General features: G+C 44.8%; 1 protein-coding gene across 15 annotated transcripts in view; it reads right to left on the bottom strand.

Moving 5' to 3' along the window:
- Nucleotides 1-5123, bottom strand: part of SIPA1L1 (signal induced proliferation associated 1 like 1) — a 366695-nt gene extending 361572 nt beyond the window's left edge. For 8 of the 15 annotated variants that reach the window (XM_036096709.2, XM_036096642.2, XM_078053865.1 and 5 more), the window contains exon 1: nt 4366-4431. The gene's annotated coding sequence lies outside the window, so the exon portion shown is untranslated. Of the gene's footprint in view, nt 1-4006; nt 4278-4365; nt 4491-5047 lie in introns of those variants that run through there. The other 7 variants (XM_078053864.1, XM_078053866.1, XM_078053860.1 and 4 more) reach the window with 5 other exon arrangements.
- Between the last annotated feature and the right edge of the window lie 9067 nt (nt 5124-14190).

Below are 14190 nucleotides of genomic sequence, written 5' to 3'. Positions count from 1 at the left end.
CCCTCACTCAAACCGTCTGTGTTTGAGAGATCCAAAGCAAAGGGAATTTTTCCCATGCTTCTGACTCACTCCAGAGCTCATCAAAAGCCCACCAAAAGAATAAAAGAGCGAATATCTAAGGATAATTAACTTAGTTCTAATCTTTGGAAAATAAAATGCCATACAAGTGTGTGGGCTTTGTTTCGCCTTTTTTTTTTTTTCAATTATCTAGACATAGGAAAAAAACAAATAAAAACCTAAAAACAAAAATCCATGAGGTCAATTTACTTCTTATGCCAAAAAGTAGAAGTGCAGTGGATAGGTTGGATTGTCAATCTCAAGTGATCGTGGAACACCTACATTTTAAGGAGCACTGGATATGAAACAAGACACAACTTTTTGGATGAGCACTGAAAGAATAAGATAATGCTCAACCCTCCCAGAAGGGAGAGCCCCCCATCTAAAGGGCAGTCACTGACTGGCAGGGATATTTCTTCTCTCCTGGCTCAGATTACCCTAGTGGAAGGGAGGGTGGTGCTATATAAATCATGCACATCTTCAACAGGAAGCTCCTTCAATATGTTCCTTTTTTCTGTGCAATTATCCCTCCATCTGACCCATCCCCCCTCCAAGCCCCATCCCCTAGTAACACTTACATGTAACTGAAAGAGAAGGTCTACAAGTTGCCACTATTCCAGAAATAAGGAAGGGAAATCACTTTCTTTTACAAATGAAAAATGATATTAAGGGAAGAAAATGGTAACCCTGAACAAATTAAGTTTGGCTTCTCTAAAGAGCGTACAAGTACACTATGCTCTGAGTTAATAAAGTCTATGCCCCAGCCCCAAAAAAAGGTGGGGGGAAGCCTACAGGCTCTACCATGTAGATATTTTAACTAACTCAATTTCTTTTTCCATAACTTTGTAATTTGAGTAACTCTAAAGCTTACTTACCAAACACTACATCAATACTGTTTTCAAAGCTCTTCAATCTTTTTTTTTTCAATCTTAATGTTGATTTTGTTCGCTTCCTTAAGTTTTGCTCATTTAGATACTTAATAAACACTGAACACTTGCGGGGGGAAGGGAGTAGTAAACGAATTTTAACGTATAGATTCAAAAAAACAAAACAAAACAAAAACTAGGAAACAAAGGAGTACAGTTAAATCTGGAAACCTGCCTTCCAATCACTGCCTGATCACTAATTAGTTCTTCTATAACCTGCGACAAATCACTTCAGCTTTCTGGGCCTCAGTTTCATCATCTGCAAAATGGAGAAAATGGGTCAAATGATTTAAATTCAAAATCCCTTCTAGCTTCAACAATCTATGAATCTGTTCATCAAAAAGAAAATGCAATTGCAAATAAGACTTTATGATTTGCGAAGTACTTTCATACATATTTTCTCATTAATTCTTGCAGCAAAGCTGTGAAGCAAGCATTATGCCCATTTTTGCTGAAAAAGACAGTTTTTCAGAAAGACAGTTCAGAGAGGTTTGATTATTTTTTAAGATCCCATAGCCCGAAAATTTGAAACCCAGAACTTCTGAGGGCAAATAATGGGCTCCCTTATTTCAGAAAATAATAAAAATAATTGATTGCCTGTTATGCAAAACCCTTCTGGAGGCAGGGTACCATACCAGGGTACCATAACCCCAAACTCAGAAAAGTTACTATATATGGCCCCACTGGACTATAAGTTCCATGAAACACACTTACTCACCACCAGAACCATGGAGCCTGACAGCACACTTCCCGAATAGAGGCACTCAGTAAATAACGCGACTCACCATAAACTTCAAAAGGTTAGGAATATAGTGTTATTATGGGGGTATAGGGGGAGTTTTTTCTGAATTTCAGATATGAGCTTCTGTGATTTGCATCAAAAGGAAGAAAGAAGCATTCTATATCAGAGATCTAGTTCTCCATCAGAGGGATAAATATGTTTTCCTCTGACAAAGTCCGATTTCATCGGTGAACCAAAAATCTCCAATGCGAGATGTCACCTGGAAATCTTCAGGATATCCATACTTTATATGTGCACTGCTATGGACCAACAGGAATGATAACACAACCACGAGGACTGACAGGAAGCACATAATTATGTTCTCATGAATCACTACATACTTTCCCCTAAATTGGAAAGATTCAGGGAATCTGTATTTTTACACTTTTCCACCTCTCCTCGTGCTTCTGTTTCACAGCTCAGAGAGACAGAAAACAGCCTTTTATTGAAAAATTCAAACTGCAATTTAATACAACATATACATAACTCAGAGTCAACCAAGATCCCCCAAAGTTTACAAAACCACTAAACTCAAGCAATCTTCAATCTATGACTTCAATAAAGCTACATGAAGATTTTTTCTAAAGTTGTTTAAAAAGCGGGGGGTAGGGGGTTCCCTAAAATTACTCATGTAATTCAAAGCAAAAGCAAAGTAAATAAATACGAAAGCCAGAAAATAATAGTGAAAGGATAGAGTTAAATGAATCTCAGTACAAAATCTAAGTAAGGTGCTTTGGATTTATTACCAAGAGTTCAAGTCAACCTTGCCACAGGATCCCAACGACTGCCTGACACTTCAGATCTAAAAAGTTCTATCAGAATTGCAATTTCAAAGCCGGAGGAGCAGTACCAGGAACTACAGAGAAGCTAACAGCAACACCTACTGACTATCTTGAGCCACTTGCCAAACTTGTTCTCTCAGTCAAACTAGAGAAATCTAATGATACAGTCAACTTCAAGAGTCCTTTACTTAAGCATAATGAGATAAGAAAATAAGTTGTCACCCACGTAAAGCCATTCATCCCCAAAATCTCTTATTTTGCCCCTATTTACGAGCAAATCATCACCCAAGTCATTTTAAATGCATTGTTAATTGCTGATGCCTCAGTACAAGTAATTTATTCCATGGGAAAAATGTTTTAATATTAATATTCTTGTTAATAACTGGTATGTCATCTAATAGTTGGACACATCAGTGACCATAAAGTGCTTTACATAAACCTTTCATTTGAGACTACTGCTGTTACCACTGTTCTACATTATTCCCATCAGGTTTTTTTTTTTTTTTCCCCATCCTGGTAAAGGTGGTTTAATTGCAGCCTTCAAAAAATGAAAAAGAGAAAAGTTAAAGTCATTAAATCAGGATTATATAGAAAATTAATAGTTACTAAACTGGCTGCAGAGAACGATTCTATAGGACTTAATCTTGTACTTTTCCAAAAGATTAAGCCAGAGAATCTTTGCCTTGGACGAATATTCCATATGAGAAAAGAAGAGAAAGTTGACACTTAACTCCCACAGAGTACCAGTATAAAAACAATGGGTTTAAGAGTCTGAGTCAGAGTTTCAACATGAAAGGCTCACTTTATAGAGGAAACGCCAACCCCAGTTCATCCAGATAGACCTGGAACCTGATGAAAGTCGACACCTTTACTCTGAAATTTGCCTCGCATCACTGGCTCCCAGTTTAGAAATATAATCGTCCAGCAGGTAGTAAGAATTTCAGGGAATGCTACCTCTAAAATACCAGGAAATTTTTCAGGAAAAATTAAATCTATTAAGGTAAACGCAGTCTCTAGAAGCCATCAGTCCCCAAATGCTTCCTTCAAAAACGAATACCAACAACTCAAACATCTTCCCTGAAGTGAGCCATTTCCCTTGTCTCTAGATTTAACAAACGGTGAAACCAGATGAAATTTCAACCTGCCCAATATGATCACTTGTCCACCTAGAAATGCCATGAAGCAATAGGGAGCCTCGCAAATTTCCTTTAGGGTCAGAAGTTGGAAACAGATGAGGCTAAAGAGGAAAACTTTTTGAAGCGGCCTCACGCCTCCCCAGCCCTCTCGAGGTTTACTTGCTCCAAGGAAAGCAGGTTAGGGCATCCCCGACTTTCACTGCCCTCCCCCCCCAGAACCCCGGGAGAGAAATTAACCACCCGCGGGCAGCGAGCTCCCTACTCCCTTTCCCATGATTACAACCCTCGGCCTCTCCTTTCCAGCACAGCCTGCAAAGCGCTCACCCAGGTGACTGAAGGGGAAGGGTGCCGGGTGACGACGAGAGCAGCCGGGTGGGCGCAGCCACCCCGACGGGGGCGCGGGTCTCCCGGCCTCTCGCGGGGGCGCTCCGCCGGTAGTTATGCAGATTCGGATTCCGAGGTGCGTGCGCGCGCGCCGTGCGCGGTGCAGCCCGGACTCGCCCCCGCCGGGCTGCGCTATCAGCACGCCACCGAATCGGAAATAAAACTTTGACCGGTCTCCCGGTGTCTGCTCCCGGCCCTGGACCCGAGCCCCAGCCAAAAACGCGCTGGGGGAGGGGGGGCTGTCGACAGTCCTGCACCCCCGCTCCCCTGCCCGGCCCCAGGGCGCGGGAGCCACTTACCGCTCGGCCCGGCCTCCCGGTGCTGCCGCGCGTCCGGGGTGGGTCCGCCGCGCGCTCTCCCTGGGGAGAAAGAGAAACCGTGTGGACTGTCGGCGCGCGCTCACTCGCCGCCTCCTCTGCGGAGGACGGCGGGCGGCGAGGCCGGGCCGGGGCGGGCGCCGGGCGGAGGGGGGCCCGGGGGAGGTGGGGGCTGAATCTGCCCAACTCCCGAGCCCCGCTCCGAGGGGGACCCGGAAAGCAGGCTGGAGAGCAGCCGGCTGGGGCCGCGCTCCTGGAGTGGGTGGCGAAGGTGCCTCCGTCCCCGGGCATCAACTATTGTCTGGGCGTCCTGGTCCCCGCTCGCGCCGCCTCCGAGGCTCAGCGCCCCCCATCCCGCCCGCCTGCCCCCAGGAGAAAAAGCTGGGGGTGGGGGCCGCGGATAAAGCGGGTTTGGGGTGGCTGGTGGGTTCGGGTTCCAGAGGTCGGAGGTGGGCGCAGGGGAAGGGGAGGTGCGTGCCGAGTGGGGGAGGGGACAGGTAACTGCCGACGGGGGTGGGAAGGCCCGGGAGGACCGGTGGAGGGGGAGGAAATGGGAGGGAGCCCCGGAGGCGGGAAGGGATGGAGTGGCTGGGGGGCGGCCTCTGAAGCCCAGACCTGGCCCTCCCCGGGGACCCTCCGCCCGGGAAGTCGGCGCCGCACTGACTTTTTCGCTCACTCGCTCACGCACGCACTGAACTCGCTCACAAAGTTGCCGGCGGTGGCGGCGCCGCACTCGCCCTTCCCTCCCCTCCAGTCCCCTCTCCTCCCCGCCTCCCCGCCCCATTCCTTCCCCTCCTTCTCCCCCTCCCTCGGCAAGTCTCGGGTGAGATCACCGCTGGGCTGCTCAGCACAGCGCGCAAATCTCGCGAGAGAAGCGGCCGCTCAGCCCGGCCAGCCGGGGAAGTAGGAGTTGGAGGAAGGTGGGGGACCGCGGAACTCCTAGTTGCTATGACGACGGCAAAGCCCTGGATTCCTGTCTCCTGCAGAGAGCCAAGGCAGCAAACGTGGGTGCAGTTTTCATCCTGCCCCCTCCCTTGCCCGACACCCTAATGGTGGGGAAAGCGAATGCTAGAAGCGGGAGGAGGATTTTTAAACCTATCTGAGAGGGCATCTGTAGACCAACGTCATGATATCTGGCCAGATTTGGCAAATGAAGCTAATTGTTTTGGGGTTTTTCTCCAGAGGTTCTGGGGGAGATTTCTGCCATAGAAGCCAGCACGTATCCGTACCCCCAAATTTCTACCATATATTCACTCCTTCAACCCACCCGTCTAATCTCATCCCCCAACCACTTCTCCATAGGCTCCCTCTCTCCTCCCTTCCCCCGCCCCCACCTCCCCATCACCACCACCAGATTGGGCTCCTTGAGGATCTGCCTTATTCATCTTTGTGTTCTCAGCGCCTCCACAGGCTTGGTACAATGTAGATATTTACTTAATGTCTGTTGGGGGGGGGAAATGAGTGCAGCAGTCTGTAAGTGTCCTCAATACCTTCCTTTCATCCTACCCTGTAGAGTATGTACCTACTTAGGCTTAGAATGTAAGTTTCTGCTCCACAGCCATATTTCATTACTGTCTGTTTCTGTTCACACAGAATGTGTCTTTTTCAATAGAGTCCTTCCTTTCTACAACTTTGTCTCATAAAAACCCTGGGGGGGGGGGAGTTTTGTTTAGTTATTTTTTTTTTAATCACTAAGCTTTTCAAACGCCTTCAAACCTACTTCAAAATGCTGGTAAGGATCAAGATGAAATCTTTTCGAGCCGTGTTTATTCTTTTAATTGTAGAAACTTTTCTTTGGGGGTTTTAGTCACTGCCTAAATAAAATGGATACTGTGAATAGAAGTGAAGCTTCAACTTTAGATTTCAAAGGGGATGAGTGAAAAATATATTCCATGATATGTGAATTATATCTCAATAAAAAGCTAATAAATCCTATCCCGACTTACATTAATATGAGAAAAGTGTGATTTAATTCAATCCCACAAAACTAGAAACCCATGAAAGTAGATTAGGCTTTAAGTTAAGACTCTTTTAGGTCAAGTGCAAGCTTAAATCCTAGGTTGATGAAAGTTTTTACATTAGAAACCTAAGTGAATACAATGATTGAAAAGCACTGGACAACTTCAGAAGACTAGGTTTGAGTTTTTCTGTGTCACTAATAATTGAGTCTCCTTGAGAAGTCATTTAATCTCTGATTCTTCACCCGTAAAATGAGGGGGTAGCCCAGATGTGAGGTCAGCTTTAAAATTCTGTAGCTCTATGCCTATAAAAATTTCTAATAAATAACATATTTTCCTTTTACATAAAAAATAAATAAAATGAGTGTTTCATTTTATAGGTCAGTTTCACAAAGTTTAGCTAGGTGTTGACGAGTTGATTTTAAAGTTTCTCTTGTCTCAACTGTAAAAACAACAAAAATATTGACCATGCTACAGTAATTTCACAGGGAATCCATTGTTCATGATTTGTTTTTATACTAACTCAAAACAGATTCCTTATTTAATAAATATGCTAACTCAAACCAAAGACCTAAACTGAATATATCCACACCCCCACCAAAATAACTATAAGGAAGGAAGGAGGGAAAGAAGGAAAGAAGAAGAAAGGAAGGAGAGAAGGAAGGGAGGGTGGGAGGGCAGGCCTTAAATTCACACACTGGTGTTTTTAATATAAAATTTTTTACAAAGAGGAGTGCCTGGGTGGTTCAGTCAGCTAAGGGTCTGCCTGTGCCTGGGTGGCTCAGTCGTTAAGCTAAGTGTCTGCCTTTGGCTTAGGTCATGATCTCGGGGTCCTGGGATGGAGCTCCGCGTTGGGCTCTCTGCTCAGCAGGGAGTCTGATTCTTTCCCTCTCTCTCTCTCTCAAATAAATAAATAAAATCTTTAAAAAAAATTTTTTTTACAAAGAAACTCAATAGAGCATCACTATCCATCCCATTGATGTGTGTTAAGGAAACGTCTTTCCCAGCATAGTTCACTATTGTAAATCAGTTGTTCATTTGCTCTGGCTCAACTTTTAACATAGTTTTACCCATAAAGGAAGGCTGCCAATCTGTATGCACCAGCACCATACAATTTCAAGGCCACCTGTTTTATGACTCCCAGATAGCTATTTGATAACATTTTAAATAACTGACCCAAGTGCTAGCCAAACCTATTAACTGTATTCAATGCTTATGAGGCTCAAGTGTGGGTATTGGCCTCAGATTATGAAGGTAACCTCCCTAACCTTCAAATAGAGTAGAATAGGAGAAATTGTCCCAGGGACCTAAAACTGCTCTTTCAAGGCCCTGGGCTACTATTTATCTGTCACTGGTGACAGAATTTTCACCTATGTTTCTGAAGGAGATAAAAGGTGAAATCCACCAAAGCTGTAGGTTCTGATTACATGTTTTCTGACTCAGTCACTCCCTCTGTATTCTCCTTGCTTGGCCTTCTGGGGTTTCAAGATAGCAGACAAGAGGCAGCAGAAGAGTAAAAGGGGGAATACAGAGTTTGCCAAACACCATTCCTGCCTACTCTCCCTGGGCTCCTCTACCCACCTCTGCCTAACCCCCTCCCACACACAGGGATGTGTAACCTTTCCTAGTGATAAGGGGAACATCTAGTCATTTCCTGTTCCTCCTTCCCTATTCACTTCTTTGTTTGTTAGAACACAGTTGAATTCATTTCCCTCTGGTTATTTATTTCTACACAACAAAACACCCTAACATATCTGATATGGAATGATTTTGACACAGAAGCCTACCAAGGAAGCAAAATTAGTATTTTTTAATATTATAAATATCAATTCACATTTGCATGTTTTTCAATTAAAGTCTAGTTTATTCAGCCTACTATCATCAATTCAGAACTTCCTATTACTAACTATACATCTATAGGGAAGTACTAACAAATATGCAGAAAAATTACTCTTAACTCTTAAAAAAGACCGAAGTGTTCCCAAATCATCCAAAATTAAGTTATAGCTAATGCTGTTTCAATTTTAGGGTTTTATTGTTTTAGCCCTATGTAACTTGATTTATCTGAATACTAGATTTCTTAGAACAGTTCAGTCTCCCATCTGCTTGATAATATTTATCACATGTTCAAACACCAACAACTTTATAATCAATTAACATTGCTTAGCAGAGCTACTACACTTCCTTGTCCACTCCCCACTCTTCTAAAGGACTATTTCACACCTTCTCCCCCTTCATCAAGCCTCTGGCTTATTACTCACAGCTAACGACCTTGCTTCTTTGTTGGTAAAATAGAAGCAATCAAGAGAGAACCTGGTACACACTCCCTTCCTACCACTCTAAATACCAACCCACCTGCACCTGTCTGCACATACTCTTCTGTCCTCCTGCACTTGTGATGAACTCTCAGAGCTCTAAGCTAAGACTAACCTCTCCCACTGTATACTAGTCCCATCCCCTCTGACCCAGGGACATCAATTCAGTAACTGCCCCTCTCTCCTGCATCAGGAAATTTCCCTCTCTACTGAGTCACTTCTAAGAGTGTATATGCATGCTGTAATATCTGCCATGGTGAAAAATAAGACATTTCCTAGAGTCCATATCTCCCTCTACTTCACTTTACCCCTCAGATCTTCAAAAGGTTTTGCCATGCTTGCTGTCTTCAGTTCCTCTCCTCCATTCTCTTGAATTGCCCCCACCAGTCCAGGGAAACAGATCTCGGGGTCCTTAGTGACTGCCTTGTTGCTAAATCCAGTGGTCAGTTCCCATCCTCACCTCATTCGAGCCCTCAGCAACAGAGAAAGGTTGGTCACTCTCATCCTTGAAATACTTTCTTCATGTGGCTTCTGGGCTAAGAGTCTGTCTTGACTCTTACTCTAGCTTTGTGGCCTTCTCAGTCTCCCATCTCTCAACTCAGAAGTCCCCAGGTCTCTATGGACATCTTCTCTTTGTGGTCTCTTATCATTCTGTGGTCATCTCACCAGTCTGATGACTTTAAATGACATCTATATTCTGACTACCCTCAAATTTACATCTCCAATCCAGATGCCTCCCTGAAATCCAGACTCATACATCTGTGAAAATTAATATAGGGAAACCTCCCTAATGTGGAGTCCAGAGGCTAGAAGAGGGAGTCCTACCACTCAACCTCAATTATAGGAACAATCGTCAATTAGAGACCCCAATGGAAGTGTCAATTACACACCTCAGCAGAAGAATCCTCAACAGGAAAGGATAATCAATTACAGGCCCCAAGAGGGAAAAGATGAGCATTGCATCTCCTACACAAAATTGGCTACCCCTGCAACTTGGCCAATGAGAAACCATCATCACCTTGAACTCCTGCTTTTTTCCAATGGGTTTTCCTTCAAAACAAGTCCCCCTGACATCCTCCTTCTTCTCCATAAAATACCATTCTTCATTTGTTGGACTGGCCTCTGGTTTCACCACAGCATGCTTGTTCTGAATGCACTCCTCCATTATTTCTGAATAAACCCATTTTGCTGGTAAAATAACTGACAGTTTTATCTTTAAGGTTAACACATCCATCTCCTATTCAACATCTCCAGCTGGTTGTATATTAGGTATCTCAGACTTTACATGTGTAAAGCTGAAAAGCTCCAGATATTCCCCCCAAAAAACAGTTCCCTCCTGCAATTTTCCCCACCTCCGTTAAGGGCACCCTTCCAGAGATTCAAAGGTTTTCCTTCGGAGCAAAGGTCGTGGGGTCATCCTTGACTTCTCTACTTCTCTCACATCATATATCCAGACCATTAGTGAATTCTGTTGGCACTTCTTTCAAAATACATGTAGAATCCAATCACTTTCCACCCACTGCAAGTCTCCCTGCTTCAAGCCTTTTCTCACTTGGATTATCACAATATTCCCCCTGTTGGTCTCCCTTTTTTTTTTTTTTTTAAAGATTTTATTTATTATTTGACAGAGAGACACAGCAAAGAGGGAACACAAGCAAGGGCAGATGGAGAGGGAGAAGCAGGCCTCCTGCTGAGCAGGGAGCCCAATGCAGGGCTCGATCCCAGGACCCTGGGATCACGACCTAAGCCGAAGGCAGACGCTCAACGACTGAGCCAGCCAGGCACCCCAGGTCTCCCTTTCTGATCTCTCTGTTCCTGCCCTTCCCCTCAATAATTTGTTCTACGTACAGGACCCAGACTGTGGAGCATAAGTAAGTTAGATCATGTCACCTCCCTGCTCAAAAGCCTTCAGGGCTTCTCATGTTACTCAGAGGAAAAGTCAAAGTTCCCATTCTGGACTAGAGAAATGTATTCTCTGACTTCCATCTAGAGCTCTGACTTCAACTTCTTCCTCTCCACAACCCCACCCACCCACCCCCTCAGCCACAGTGGCTTCTCTCTGTTCCCTAAATACACCAGACACTCTCCTGCCTCCAAGCCCTGCGTTTGCTGTTCCCTCTGCCTGGAAAGCTCTTCCCCCAAATGTCTGTGTGGCTCACTCCCTGTTCAAAGGTCATTGTGTCATTTGCAGGCTTGCTCCCGGTGCTCTCTCTTCTTTTTTTTTTTTTTTTTTTATTTGAGAGAGAGAGCACATGAGAGAGGGGAGGGTCAGAGGGAGAAGCAGACTCCCTGCCGAGCAGGGAGCCCGATGCGGGACTCGATCCAGGGACTCCAGGATCATGACCTGAGCCGAAGGCAGTCGCCCAACCAACTGAGCCACCCAGGCGCCCCCCGGTGCTCTCTCTTCTTAATCCTGCGTTGTTCTATCTCTCCCTCTCATTCATAAGGTGAGATCTCTGAAAGCAAGAGTTTCATGTCTGCTTTGTTACTTCTGTATCCCTGTATTCCCAGCACCTAGAACAGTGCCTGGCATATATACAATAGGCACTCAATGCAAGTCTGTTGAATAAGCAAGTAATGCTGTTTTAAAGACAAAGTAAAAGGGCTAGCAGAGTATAGGAGGCAGACTAATTCCCCCCTAAGATGTCCATGTCTTAATACTTGGAACCTGTGAATATGTCACCTTCCATGGCAAAGGGACTTTGCAGATGGGATTAAAATCTGGAGATGATGGGAAACGTGCCTTACATTATCTGAGTGGACCCAGTGTAATCACAAGTTTCTCATAAGAGGGAAATAGGAGGATCGGAGTTAGAGTCACAGGACATAAGACCCCATGGAATGGAAACAGGATCAGACAGAGATTTGAGGATGCCACCCCAGCGGCTGAGACAATGGAGGAAGGGGCCATGAGCCAAGGAATGTAGGCAGCCTCTTGAAGTTGGACAAGGCAAGGGAAAGAGATTCTCCCCTAGAGCCTTCAGAAGGATGTACAGCCCTGCCAACAGCTTGACCTCCAGAATTGCAAGAGAACAAATCTACATTGTTTTGAGCCACTAAATTTGTTGCAGCAGTAAGAAGAAATTACTACTCAGAGTGTAAACTCACTGAAGGCAGGACATGTGTCTTGTTCATTCTTAAGTCCCTACTGTCTAGCACAATTCCGAACACAAGGAAGGCACTCAGTAAATGTTTGTGGAAGGAAGGAATGAAGTTTAACAGCAGAGAAGAATCAAAGCTCCCATCCTGATGGAGTGGCGGAATCACTTACCTGGTGTCACCTTGCCTCAGAAAGGGAAGAAAGCATCTTGCTATTAGGAAGTCTCCTTGAACTTTTTGAGCCATAAAGATATAGGAGCAAGGAACAGGGAGACAACCCAGGGCTTAGTCACCAACATCAGCTACAGAGAATGAAGACAAGTCACAAGGGGCCGTGTGGGATATGTTAAGGAGTTTGACCTCTCTTCTGTAGGCTATAGGGAACCATTGAAGGATTTTCAGCAAGGCAGAGAGACATATTCAAATTTGCATTTAGGAGGTATAGCACACTTACAGCATGAAACTTAAAAATCCATGGGTCAGGGGGGCGCCTGGGTGGCTCAGTCGTTAAGCGTCTGCCTTCGGCTCAGGTCATGATCCCAGGGTCCTGGGATCGAGTCCCACATCGGGCTCCCTGCTCTGCGGGAAGCCTGCTTCTCCCTCTCCCACTCCCCCTGCTTGTGTTCCCTCTCTCGCTGTGTCTCTGTCAAATAAATAAATAAAATCTTTAAAAAAAAAAAAAAATCCATGGGTCAGAGAAGAGGTCAGAACTAGAGTCATAAATGTGGGAGGCAGTAGCTTGTAGTTGCTGATATATTGCATTTAGATAACATTTTAATTAAAAGCACCCTCACAAATTTTCTTTCCTTCTCATAGGTATGTTCTTCTGAAACATATTCCATTGAGCTGTTCATGCCATTCCTGGTTTTCTGACAATTTTCTTGCTAACATGTGTTCAATAAAAAACCCAGAAGGACTGAAAGTTCTGGCTCACCAACCCTTTTGACCTTTTTCTACATAGGCATCAACACATACTACTCCAGCTACAATTTTTTTTTAAAGATATCTATCTTCTCTGAACTATTTCAAAATTTTTTATTCATCCCTCCAATAGTACTTCCTTTCAGGAAGCTCTTTGCACTGTTTAAAATATGTGAACATTTTCTTAGGAGCTGGAAATTTCCTTCCAACTAACCCCTGTCTCTTTATTCCTTTCATCAGATTTCATGGTTGAGAATGTGTCAAGAAGGAAGGTGGAAAAAAAAAGGTCTCTCTCCACTTCCTTGTCTTTTTAAATCCCTAGAAATGAAAAGAGGCTTGCTCATGACTTGGAAGTGGTGGGCTGAGGCCTCCCAGAACCATCTGCCTCCTTTCATTGCCAGCCAGAACCAAGGCGACATTGACAAGAACCCAGGAGCTGAGGGAGCGCCTGAGTTGCACCTGCCCCATGGGATCCAGGGAGAGCGCAGTGAGATTCTGCAGAGGTCACAATTTGTGTACTCCCGGGTACAGGAAGCATATGCAATTAGGGTGTCTGCTTATAGACATACCGAAGAGCACGACTGGCATGTTAAAGCCATCATAGCCTTTATTTGAGGGCAAAGAGGAAAGAATGACTATGCTGATAGCTCAAATATGTTTAGGATCTTAAAACAGCTCATCACTCACCCTGAATTTTACAAATCACTTTTCAGAGATGAAAATTTTTAAATGTCTCTTTCCATTTCATTTGTTCTTTACATTTGAGGGGTAGCGATGTGTTCGCTTACTCAGGTATAAGAAATAGCCAAGGCCACTACCTGTAATCTTTTACTTATGCTACAGATACTCACCCAGTGGAGTGGAAGAAAATCTACTAGACCTTGGATTCTGACTTGGATTTCCAGATTCTAACTCGCCCAGATCAACTGTAACTTTAATATGTTGTTTAATTTTTTATTTCATTTTTCTGGACTTCTATTTCTTTAAGTGCAAGAGGAGAGGACTAAGAACCCATCCTTTTGGACTAGACACTTGTATGTTGCCATATTAGCCTCTTTCAGGTATCTATATGCTCCTGGTCAAGAATCTGAGGTCTGCGCTTTCGTTCCTGAACAAGAAAAAGTTCCTGAACCTCCCTCCTTTCTCACTGGTCTCGCCCTTCCAACAATGGTCTTCACCTGCCCCTGGCCTCTCCTGCCTCCTACCCACACCCCCAGCTCCACAGCCCCATCTCAGATATCAAGGGCCACCACCACTCATGCTGAAAGTTTGGAGAGGGGTGTAGACTCCCAAACAATCGTGCAGACGTGTCCTGTGGCACTCTCGCGGTTGGTGCTGCTAGAGTGGATGTCATTCTCGCTTGTGGCATGACCAGCCCGTACCAGCGGCTCTGCTTGGCAGTGGGACTCTTGGGACTGCTGCTCCCACTGCCCAGAACCGCCAGCCTCTAGTCCCTGGGCTGCTGGGCCGCCCAAAGCACAGTCCCTGCCAAGTAACTGGGGACAACTTGAAGA

Source organism: Halichoerus grypus, chromosome 8 (assembly GCF_964656455.1).
Source record: "Halichoerus grypus chromosome 8, mHalGry1.hap1.1, whole genome shotgun sequence".
Lineage (NCBI taxonomy): Eukaryota > Metazoa > Chordata > Mammalia > Carnivora > Phocidae > Halichoerus > Halichoerus grypus.
This window is presented reverse-complemented; position numbering and strand designations above follow the sequence as displayed.